The following is an 11,196-nucleotide window of genomic DNA, read 5'->3' as shown; positions in this document are numbered from 1 at the left end:
ATTAAAATCTCTCTCTCTCTCTCTCTCTCTCTCTCTCTCTTTCTTTCTTTAAAAAAATTTGGCAATGATTTTCAATTTTCAGGACTCATATTTTAATTTATTTACTTAAATTAGTTATATATGATAGTAGAATATACTTATGCACTTTGATATATCATACATAGATGGGATACAGTTTCATTTTTCAGAGTGTACATGCTGCAGAATCATATTGGTCAGGAATCATATTTTTTATGAACCTAATGTTTTAATTAGATTGCATTGGTCAAGAATTCCAATGTACATTAAAAATAATGATGTAGTAATCATCTGAGATTATTTTTAATTTAACAGAAATATTTTCAATGTTATCTAGTCCTCAAAATGTTGCGACTTTATATATATAATATACATATTTATATGTATTTGTATATATATGCATATACATATAAATATTATATATATGTGTATATATATTAAACCATTTTCTTTTGGGGGGGTGCATATATATATTGGAGTAGAGAGTAGTTAGCAGTCAGTGCAGAATTTAGCAGCTTTCTTTACAGCATCTAAGAACCTGATCATTTGACTTTTATTTATAGATATAAAATAGTAAATATGAGTGGATTTTATAATATTCATGTCTCTCTAAATATGTTGGATTATATCTGTGCATCACCATCCATCATATCAATTTTAGATTTTAGAGAATTGCTGCTCTTATGTTATTAGAGTCAAATCTGTAATGTATACAAGAGATTATCCAAAAAACAGACTTCAAAATATTAATTAATGTGTGATGCTTCCCAACTAGTAAACAAACAGCTTCATGGTAATTTCAGAAGTAAACTCCATTCTCAACTCCATTTTGAAGATGTGAATGTGCAGAGGAAAACATGTAGTAAAATTTACAATGGATATGCCTGGTTCCAGATATTTGCATTTATTTATTTATTTTGAGAAAAAGAAGTATTGCTTTGTTAGCAAAGGAGAAACACAGGAGACTTCTCTCCCAAAGGCTGTGACTCTCTTGAACAGGAGGGACAAGGGATTTCCCAGATATTTGCATTTATTAAAAAGCAAGTCACTGAGAAATTGGGTATTGCCTAATGTTTCCAAAGGGTTACACTAAGATCAAGGTACATAAGGCCAAATAATTAAAGATGCAAGTAGAAACCAATTAATTTGGACATAGAAAAATCACAACCAAAAAAAAAATCCATGAACATGCTGTGTGAAAAGATCAAAATAATATTTTAATCTCTGGTGAAACTTGCATGCTCTCAGGATATTAAATGTACATTTTAAACATATGCTTTTAACCAGATGTGGTGGCATACCTGTAATCTCAGCTCCCTGGGAGGCTGAGGCAGAGACCATGGTCACACCATGGGAAATGCTGGTGGTACAGTTATCAAGATGTGATGTTCAGGGCAGGTATAAACAGCAAAGTAGGAAAATGCTGGCAAACTTGTAGAATGTGTCTTCAGACATTGCTTCCATGAGTGGATGGCAGCAGTTTCTCTAAAGTTAATTCAATGTACTAATAAATCCCATTTCTATGTATTTATAAATAATATGAAAACTGATCCTAAAAAGTTTTGCTTGTATGCAAATATCCACAGCAGCTTTGTAAACAGAGACTAGTGTCCATCCACACGTGAATGGATAAAAAAACTGTGGCAAAACAAACAAAATCAAACTGCCACAATAGACCCAATTTCACAGGCACAGCAGTAAACAAGCCCCAAAGAAAGACAGCATGCTCCTGATGCCATTTATCGAGTGCTCCAGGATGGGAAGAGTGTGCTTCTGGGGACAGAAATCAGAACACTGGTCACCTTGGGCTGGGAAAGTTAGCTGGACATTCCCACTGGGCAACATTAGGGGTGATGGGGATGTTCTGTGGTTTGATTGTATCATCCTTTTGCTAGGTCTAGAGGGGTCACCTCTAGATGTACAATGTACAATGTACAATCGACTTTGCCTATAACTGACATCTCCCCACAGTGGCTGTGCTGACTTCCATTTCCCAGCAGAGCATGGGGCCATGGGCTCCTCTGTGTCCACATCCCACCAGCATCGTTGTTTGCTTGGTTGTTTTGATTAAAGCTATTCTGACTGGGGTAGAAGGAATCTCAATGTAGTTTTTTTACATATTTCCAATGACTAAAAACATTTAGCTATTTTTATATATTTATTGGACATTTACACTTCTTTCATAAGTGTCTAGATTATCTGCCCACTTGTTTTTTTATTACAATTAAATTTAATTAAAAATTATATCAAATTTTTATTGGTGCATCATAATTATACTCACAGTGGGATTCATCATGCCACACGTTTGCTCATTTTTTAAATTAAATTACTTGTTCTTTTGCTGTTACTTTTCTGCTTGTGTTTTGTCTCTAGTTCTTCACGTGTTCTAGGATGGATCCTGCCATTGCAGAGGTCTTTCGCCTCCTTGGTGAGGTTAATTTCTAGCTATTTTTGTGGCTATTATGAATGGGATTATTTCCCCCAGGTCCTTTTCCAACAGGTCAACTTGGGTTGTACAGCAAAGCTACTGGGTTTTATGTGCTGATATTGACTTCCTGCTCTGCGGGGTTTATCAGTTTCACCTGTCTTTTGGTGGCACCTCGGGGTTGTCTATGGACTCATGTCATCTGTAAGCAGGACTAAAGTCACTTCCTCCTTTCCTGTGTGTGTGTGTCTTTCTCTTGCCCGACTGTTCAGCCTGAAATGTTAAGTACCGTATTAAAGAGGGGTGGTAAGAGTGGACAGCCCTGCCCTATTCCTGCTTCTGGAGAAACTTCTTTCTGTTTTCCCACTGAGTACCATGGTGTCCATGGGTTTGTCCTGTGCACCCTTTATGTGGTTGAGGGGTGACTCCTCTAGACCTAGTTTTTCATTGATTGCTTAGGACTCAGACCATGTTTCATCCTCTGTCTGTAAATGTTGATTTGATTAATGTGGTCAATAGTGTTTTTCAGATCTGTATTGGATTATTTTATCTGCTGAATTTATTAATAACTGACATAAGGGTGTTGAAGTCTCCCAATAAAATTGTGAATGTGTCTATTTCTCCTGGAATTTTAGTAGTTTTTGATGTTCTTGTGTCTGGGGTATACAAATTAAGGAATTTTACATCTTCTTTGCAAAATGACCTGTTTCATATATCTAATTCTGTTATTATTCCTAATTACTTTCATTGTTCCAAAAGTCCTTGTCTGAACTCAACACAACTGCCCAATTTCTTTTGTTTAGTTTCAGCAAGGTGGTTCTCTCTCCATTTCTTTGCTTTTAATCTACCAATATCTTTATATTTAAAGTGATTTTTTAATAAGTAAGCATATAGTTGATTTTTATAATCAACTGTGATAATTTTCATCTTTTAAGTGTTCTGTTTTGAACATTTATATTTAAAGTAATTATTGAAAGAATTAATTCCACATCTACAATGTTTTTAAATTTTTCATATTTGCTTTTTTATTTGTCTCTTCTTTCTGAATTTTTTTTTTTTTTTTTGTACTCGGGATTGAACTCAGGGCCACTGGACCACTGAGCCACATCCCCAGCCCTATTTTATATTTTAATTAGAGACAAGATCTCACTGAGTTGCTTAGGGCCTGGCTTTTGCTGGGGCTGGCTTTGAACTATCAATCCTCTTGCCTCAGCCTCTTGAGCTGCTGGGATTACAGGCCTGCACCACCACACCGGCTGCTCTCTCTCTCTCTTTCTTTTTGTCTTTTTTTTTTAAAGTATTTTATGTGATTTAATTTGTCATGTCTTTTAGCATACTAACTATGTATCTTTTAAAAAACTTTAGTGGTTGTCCTTGAATTCTAACATACATTCTATCTAACTTAGGTCCACTTTCAAATAGCACTGTGTCACTTTTTGTGCATTGAGAAACCTTAGAGAATTAAGTAACTCATAATATTCACACAATAACTGCCCAAACAGTACTGTCGTGGGAAAGAATAGCCTGATTTATGTTTATTTGAATTTTGAAAGGTTTCTAATCATCTCATTACAAAAATTTTGATTGTCAGTTCTACATGTCACTGCATGTCATCCTATCATGTAGATCACAAGGAAACTCTTTATTTTATTTTTAATTAACTTGATGTTATTGCAAAGAAGAAGCTGTCAAAAGCTAAACCATGTTTAAAATCAGATTATTGGGTCTAAGGTTCAAGCTCAATGGTGGAGTATATGAATAGGTTTCCATTTCCTTTTCTACTTCTATTTCAATATGGCTTTACTTTTTAAACAATTTCAAATTTCCAACTTTTTTTTCTCTAAAACTAGGGCTCATTTGTTTTGTTTACCAGATTATTTACATAGGTTTCCCATTTTCCCTTAATTTTTTCACCCAAGAGATCGCATTGAGTTATTTGATCTTTTCACAGTCACATTCCTTAACACCCTCAGGCTGAGCCTACACAGTCTCTAAAGCTCCAATTCTTCTTTTTAGTGGACTTATTCTTCTTCATATTGACACTGTGCACCTTTTATAAAACTAAAATAGCCATCTTCTAAGCCCTGCAGACTGATCTCTTAATCAATTAGCACCTGCAAAAAAACTAGATGATGAAAGTCCATGCTACATTCACATGCTTTCTAAGGATTTTTTAATATAAAATCCTAATTTTCATAATAATTGCTTGAGGTAATAATGAGAAATTCCACCTCATAGATGAGAAAATGGTGTTTATACAATTATGCAGGATTATATAATCGGTGACTAATGATAAAAATATTATAATTTAGGAGGAATTAAACACTAGTATTTTGGTTTGTGTTTGCTGTTTTAATTCAGAGAAAATTCAGTGCACCATTTCTTTTTGTTACTTCTATTTTCAGTTTAAGCAGGCAAGTAAGATTTGACAATGTAGAGTACTTTCCATATTCTAATAGGCTTCAGGTAATAAATGACCGAGAATTCTCATCCTTTTAAAATTAATAACAGTTACATTCAGTTACAAGGAGAAAACATCATGGCTGAATACAAACTGTGACTATTAGCATAAAGAAAAGATCAGATAAGGAGAGTGGCCTAAATCAGAAATCAGGAGGAAAAAGTGTGCAACAAGTCATGCCATCATAGAGCAGTGGGTACCAGGATATAAGCACTTAGTGGATGTCAGCCTCAGTGTTGTTATAGGTGAGGTCATGGCAGCGAGGGACCTCTCCTCAGAAGTGGAACTACACATCATGACTGCTGGGCAAAACTTTGACTCAGAACCTAAAATCCAGTGGAGCATTGATGGACAGTGAATGGATGGCCACCACAGGAAGACACTGGAGGTGGCCAACACAAAGCATGCCATGGAGCAGCTGGAGTGTCCACATGACAGGTTCTGAAAGCTGGAGGAGATGAAAGTGGCCACCTGGTGACAAGCTGTGGGAACCAAGAGTGATGGCCATGGTCTCCAGTATTCACACAACAGGAAATAGAACCAGTAGAGAGCAAGGGTGGTGCAACAGGAATCCATGCCAACAGGTGTTTGTCAAATGCACCAAGAATGTGAGTGGAAAGCAGAGTCTCTTCAACCAGTTGTGCTGGAAAAACCACACAGACAATGTAAAGAATGACAGATTCTTATCTCTCACCATGGACGAAAATCAACCTGAAATTAATCAAAGACCTAAGACCTGAAAGTATGGGTGAGGGTTTGGATCTTTGAGCATTTTGTATTTTTTAATGCCCAGATGCTGGTTCCACATGAAATACGTGACAATGTCTCAGAACCAGGAGATAAGATGATATCTGGATGTCAATCATGCCCTGCTGACTGCAGATTAGCATTTGCTTAGAAGAGAAGAAGTGATATTGAAAGTCCAAGTTCTGATTGCTCCATGTGGTGCTATTCACAGAGGATGAGAATGCAGAAGCAGTCCTGGTGCCTTCAGTGTCGGGTGTGTTCAGGGCAGCCGAGAGAGCATGATGTAAATATGTTTCAGAAAATGAAAGGTAATGAAAATCATCCTGAAAATCTCGATGTTTCAGAATAGACATGGCAAGAGTTCCTGAAGGATTTCTGTTACTATAGGAGCATGTAATATACATGTGTTTAAGGAACTGAATAGACACTTCATGGAAGAAGAAATACAGGTGGTCAATAAATATATGAAAAAAGGTTCAACATCTCTAACAACTAGATAAATGTCAATTAAAACTACACTGATATTCCATCTCACTTCAATCACAATGGAAATAATATTAAGAATACAAGTAAGTACAGTAAATGTTGGTGAGGATGTGGAGGAAAAGATTCACTCATACATTGCTTATGGGACTGCAAATTGGTGTGACCCATCTGGAAAGCTGTATGGAGATTCCTCAGAAAATTTAGAATGGGACCCATTTGACTCAGTTATCCCACTCCATGGTATATATTCAATGGATTTAAAATCAGCAATCTACAGTGATACAACCACATCAATTTTTATAACAGCTCAAATCACAATAGCTGAACTATGGAACCAAAAGATGAATGAAGAAAGAAATTCTGGTATGTATACACAATGGAATATTATTCACCCTTAAAGACAATGAAATTATGGTATTTTCTGGTAAATGGATGGATCTAAAGATTGTCATGCTAAGTGAAATAAGCCAATCCCCCACCAAATGAAGGCCAATATTTTCTCTGATATGTGAGTAGTAAAAACACAATGAATAGGGGGGTGAGGGGCAGACGAAAAGTACAATAAAATAGAAAATGGGTAATCGAGGGAAGAGAGGAGGATAGGAAAAGGAAAGACAGTGGAATGAGTCTGACACAATTTGCCATGTACACACATGAAAACAACACAGTGAATCCACCATCTTGTACATCCACAGAAATGAAATCCTAACTAGAATAATAGATATTCCAACCTTGTATAATAACATCAAATGGATTCTACTGTCATGCACCACTGAAAAGAAACAATAAATTTTAAAAAGATTTTTTTTTCTTAAAAGGGAACCTGGTACATTACTCTCAATGATGAAGAAAGGAGACAGCAGGAAGAGGAACCAAAAGAGTAGTTTAATTCTTCACCAGGGATGGAATTCTAAAGATTTCCCAAAAGGAAAACCATATAAAATAATGGTGGTGGAGAAGGACAGAGTCCTGCTTCAGCACCAAGGCCACCCACTGACCTCCTTAACCTGTTCTTTCTTTAGGAAAAAAGGGTGATGGGAAAGCCACTGAATTGAGGACATATTGACTGTAGACATCAATATCCTTTAGAAGGATAAAGGTGAAATGAGAATGGGTTCTACTCTTTGGATGTCTAATCAGAGGATAGGCTGAATAGTAGAATCAGGAATGGTCAGGCAGTTTGAAATAGAAGGAAAGGAATAAGTAGATTGTAGACAGATTAAAAATGTGGTCCTTATGTTATATTCAGGGAAATGATGTCAAGAGAAAGATGGAAATTCATGATTAGGGGCCACAGCATGAAAGTGATGATAAAGATTTGAGAAAACCATTCAAGAAAAGATCAGAGGAAAAAAAAAACATGAATTCCTACAGATATACTGAATGGAAGAAGAATTATTTAAAAATGATTTTTATGGTACAATCTGAAGAAATCAAGATTTGCGTGTTTCTGTGGTGGAACTGTATGTAAAATTATTGAAGTGAAGGACCTTCTGGGGAAAGAGGAAAAGCATCAGGTGGTGGGTGGGGACATCCACAGGGAAGACTCAGCGGGAGGGCAGGGGAGGGATGGAGGAGGTTGTCTGCACCCCCTGGGCATCAGACACCTGGATCAAGGCCAGCTGTGCAGCACCCAGCGCTCAGACTTCGCTGGCAGCTCAGCCTCTGCAGCGCGACCTTCATGTCTTGGTTCCTCAGAGAGTAGATGACGGGGTTCAAGGAAGGGGTGAGGATGGAGTAAAAGACGGATACCAGGCGACCCTGGGTGGCGGAGTACTGAGATGCAGACCTCAGGTAGGTGAAGCTTCCACTGCCATAAAACAGGAGGACTGTGTTCAGGTGGGAGGAGCAGGTAGACAAGGCCTTCCAGTGGCCGTCCCCCGAGGGCATCCGCAGGAGGGTGGAGAGGATGCGAGAGGACCCTGAGGGCGAAGGAGCTCAACATGATGCAGCTGCCCACAGGAGAGCCTAATGAGAGCAGGAATGTCTCAGAAGAAGTGCTCCACTACGTTGGGCCCACAGAAGGGCAGAGAGAAGGTGCTGACCGTGTGGAAGGCTGAGTAGAGGGTCCTGCCCACCCAGGCCAGGACCACCAGTGCCCAGCACCGTCCATGGCTCATGATGGTCCCATAGAGCCGGGGCATATAGATGGCCACTCACCGATCATAAGTCATGGCTGTGAGCAGAAAGCACTCAGCTGAAGCAAGTGTGAAAAACATGTAAAGCTGAGCCATACACTGGAGGTAGGAAATGACACCAGGGCCCTGTAGGGTGGTAGCCAGTGCCTTGGGGATGGTGACCGAGGTGTAGCTCAGGTCCAGAAAAAACAAATTCTTCAAGAAGAAGTACATTGGTGTGTGGAGGCGGCTGTGATGATGGTCATGTTTCCTAGGAGGTCAAAGGCATAGAACAACAGGAAAGAGACAATGACCACTGGCCTCCATTCTGGGATATCTGAGAAGCCCCTGAGGATGAAGTGAGTCACACTGGTCTGATTGGACATTTCTCCCCCTCTGAAGTTGTGTTCAGATGCAGTGGCCACAGATAGCTAAGAGGAGGTCAGCTGGGAATATGTCCAGGGAGGTCCTTTGTCTATAGAGGTTCATCTTCTCTCAATGGAAAAACATCCTAGAAGCAGCTTATATGAGAATCATAATCCAGGAAATTTGATTATTCTGAGGAATCACTCTGTACCTGTGCCCCAAGTCAACTGCTCTGATCACACTGCAGGAAAACAGTGTCTCATGGAAGAGAGGAGAGGAGGGGAGGGAAGGAAAGCAGAGAGGAGAAGATAACAGAGGAGACAGATGTCTGACAATTTTTCCTCCCATTCATTGTGGGGGCTTCAGGTAAGAGGTCTCATGTATTTACTTTATGCATTGACCCAGGTCACCACTTGGGGTGTCTCCACATTAACCCAACTGTTGATGCTTTAGTTAATGGAGAGATGGGTCTTTTTTAACCCCTTCCTTCCTCATGGTGCTCCTGCCCATAGATTTCCCCAGCCCTCCTAAGTTTTTCCTGTTATCACCTTCTCGCCCAGCCTCCTTTACTGCTGTTAATTTCTTTCTTAAACTATTGGCTTTCTTGGGGGATTTTTTTTGTCAAGTTGAAATATTCTTGGTATTTTTGGTAGTTCCAGGATTTATTACCAGATATGGTATTGACGTGTTTTTTTTTTAATTTATGAAATACAATTAACATCTTGATCAGGAAATATTTATTCATTAAAAACCAACAAGGACAACCCCAACTTCTAGCTAATAAGATCTAAATAACACAATGAACAAAAGAAAATGAGGAAGGAGGCACAGATCAGGAGGAGGAGTAGAAGAGGAGGGGTTAGGACAAAGAACAAAATGCAGTCTCTCTGTGGCAAACCTTTTAGTAGAGCACAAAGGAGAAGGGCAGGAATGTGTTCCCGCCAATCGGGATTCCATCTGTCTGTGAAGTGTGGCTGAGTCTCTACATACTGCAGACATCATCCAAAAGGAGGTTGGAGGCGCTTCTTGTCTCTGAAAGAATAAAATAGAAGTCCACTCCTCAGAGCCCAGTGTATGACCTGCAGAGGCAAAGCCTTCTGTTTTAGAAGATGCTTGTTCTTTGTGCCATGTGTAATTCAGGTAAGAGGTCTCATGTATTTACTTGCAGCATGGAATAATACTTTGGAAAACACTAGCTATAATAAAAAACTAGGACTGGAACCCTGAAATGATACTGCTCTCCAACTCCTTTGTATTCATCCAAAAGAACTAAAATTGGCCTAGTATAGTGACTCAGCCACATCCATCCACATTTACAGCATGACTCCCAAGAGCCAAGATAGGGGACCAGCCCAGGAGACTGTGAAGACATGAATGGATCTAAAAAATGTGGACTAATACGGCTCAGTTTGCTCAGCCACCAAGAAGAATGAAATGATGTTATTTACTGTAGATGGATGGAGGTGGAGCAAAGGTATGGAGGTGGAGAACTTCATGCTGAGTGAAATAAGCCAGAGTAAGAAAACCAAGGGTAGAATGTTTTCTCTCTTACGTGGGTTAGAACAAAATAAGGAATGGGGGAAAGAGTGGACCTCAAGAAGGGAAGATAGTGGGAGAGGAGGAGCTGAGAAATGAGATTCAACAAACTATGCTGTGTACATGTGTAAACCCCCAGGGAAGGCTTCCCTTATGTTTATCTGCACAGTGCTAATTTAAAAAACAACAAATAAATAGACAGAAGGCCATTACAACAGGAAGGAGGTCAGGGGATAGGAAAGGGGAGGGGAAGGGGAAGTATAGGGGGCTGAAAGGTGACAGTTTAGTTTCATGCACATACTAATATTTTGAAATGAAACCCGCTATCATGTATAACTATAATGCACCAATAAAATCATTAAAATTATTTAGTAAAAAAAATAGTGTCAAATTTCTAAAAGGAAAGCCTTACATATATACTTTATTGATTTAATTTAAAATATGAAATATTTAATATAATTCACAAAATCTTATAGACTTCACTTACTACAGAATAGCATATTTAGTAAATATGGATATATTTTACAAACAAGGGAAGATCAAAAACACATACCTAGCAAATCTGAGGTTCAAACACGTTTTTAAACAGCTGCTTTTCTCTGCACAGATGTGTCCAGCAGTGCCATAGTGAAGTTCTGGCTCCTAATCCCTGTTGGGGGATGATGTCCCTCAAGCCTCATTTTTTAGACAGGACAGGACACTTGCTGTGATGCAGCAGCAGGAAGGTGCTGGGGAGTGGCCACAGCTCACCTCCTCCTGCAGTCCCATTCTTACTCCCAGGCCTCCTCACCTGAGTGACTGACAATCCAGACTCAATGCTTAACTCTTGCAGCCAGGCCCTATGATAAAGCTCTGACAGCTGCCCATCAACCACACTTTCATAGGGAATTCTTATTCACCTTGGAAGTTTGTTAAAGTTGGAAAATTTAACTTTATTCCAACATTCAATAAAATTTCAAAACATCCATGCAAACTTTTCTCCACTGTCACCTCCTGTGGAGGAGTCCTAGAATTGCTTCCTATCCTCAAACACAATGAAG

General features: G+C 38.9%; 1 pseudogene; it reads right to left on the bottom strand.

Moving 5' to 3' along the window:
* Nucleotides 1-7,736: 7,736 nt before the first annotated feature.
* LOC143400301 (olfactory receptor 5V1-like) lies at nucleotides 7,737-8,640 on the bottom strand (annotated as a pseudogene).
* Nucleotides 8,641-11,196: the final 2,556 nt, after the last annotated feature.

This window comes from Callospermophilus lateralis (genome assembly GCF_048772815.1).
Source record: "Callospermophilus lateralis isolate mCalLat2 chromosome 5 unlocalized genomic scaffold, mCalLat2.hap1 SUPER_5_unloc_1, whole genome shotgun sequence".
Lineage (NCBI taxonomy): Eukaryota > Metazoa > Chordata > Mammalia > Rodentia > Sciuridae > Callospermophilus > Callospermophilus lateralis.
Note: the sequence above shows the minus strand (reverse complement) of the source record. Positions and strands in the feature narration are given on the sequence as shown.